General features: G+C 32.5%; 1 non-coding gene across 1 annotated transcript; it reads left to right on the top strand.

Annotated features, from left to right (window-relative positions):
- Positions 1 to 422: 422 nt before the first annotated feature.
- On the top strand, positions 423 to 495 carry TRNAF-GAA. Its single transcript has one exon. It is a non-coding gene; the product is annotated as a tRNA-Phe (tRNA).
- Positions 496 to 1,127: the final 632 nt, after the last annotated feature.

Raw genomic sequence — 1,127 nt, 5'->3', positions numbered from 1 at the left:
CAATGAATTAGCGAAAATACCTTTATTGATGAATTTTCATTTTTAATGTTAGTGTGGATAGCTCAGTTGAGAGAGCGTTAGATTGAAGATCTGAAGGTCTCGTGCTCGATCCATGTTAACCACACATGGTTCACGTTGCATAACAATTTGACTATTCAATCTAAAATTAGTGATCATTTCTTTCTAAAATTTCAATTAATTGGCGGAAATATCTTTACTTAAAAACATTCATTTTTAATGTTAGCGAGGATACCTCAGTTTGGAGAGCGTCAGATTTAAGATTTGAAGGTCACTTGTTCAATCTCCACGTTCACCGCACCTGTTTCTATTTGCATAACCTGACTATTCAATAAAAAATTAGTCATTATTTCTTTTGAATCAGCGAAAATATCTTTACTGATGAATTTTCATTTTTGATGATTGCGGGGATAGCTCAGTTGAGAGAGCGTCAGACTGAAGATCTAAAGGTCACGTGTTCAATCCACGTTCACCGCACTTGGTTCATGGCACCTTATAGTTTAGTTGATTATTATTTCTTTTTAAAATACAATGAATTAGTGGAAATAGCTTTACTTATGAATTTTTATTTTTAATGTTAGCAGGGATAGTGATTATTATTTCTTTTTAAAATATAATGAATTAGTGGAAATAGCTTTACTTACGAATTTTTATTTTTAATGTTAGCAGGGATATCTCAGTTGGGAGAGTGTTAAACTAAAGATTTGAAGGTCACGTGTTTAATCTCCACGTTCACCGCACTTTTTTCCATTCGCATAAGCTGACTATTCAATAAAAAAATTAGTATGAATTAGCAGAAATACCTTCACTTATGATTTTTTTCTTCTTCAGAATTAGTGATTATTCCTTTTTAAAATATAATGAATTAGCAGAAATACCTTTACTTATCATTTTTTTCTTCTTCAAATATTAGCGAAGATAACTCAGTTTTGAGTGTCAAACTGAAAATCTAAAGGTCACGTGTTCGATCCATGTTCACCGCACCTGATTCACGTCACATAACTTGACTCCGCTCACAGCATCTGACTATTCACGTCACATTTTAATGTTAGCTTGGATAGTTGAATTGGGAGTGGGAGTGGATTCCTAATTCTTTATTTGACTATAAA

Source organism: Cucurbita moschata, unplaced genomic scaffold, assembly GCF_002738365.1.
Source record: "Cucurbita moschata cultivar Rifu unplaced genomic scaffold, Cmos_1.0 Cmo_Scf00224, whole genome shotgun sequence".
NCBI lineage: Eukaryota > Viridiplantae > Streptophyta > Magnoliopsida > Cucurbitales > Cucurbitaceae > Cucurbita > Cucurbita moschata.
This window is presented reverse-complemented; position numbering and strand designations above follow the sequence as displayed.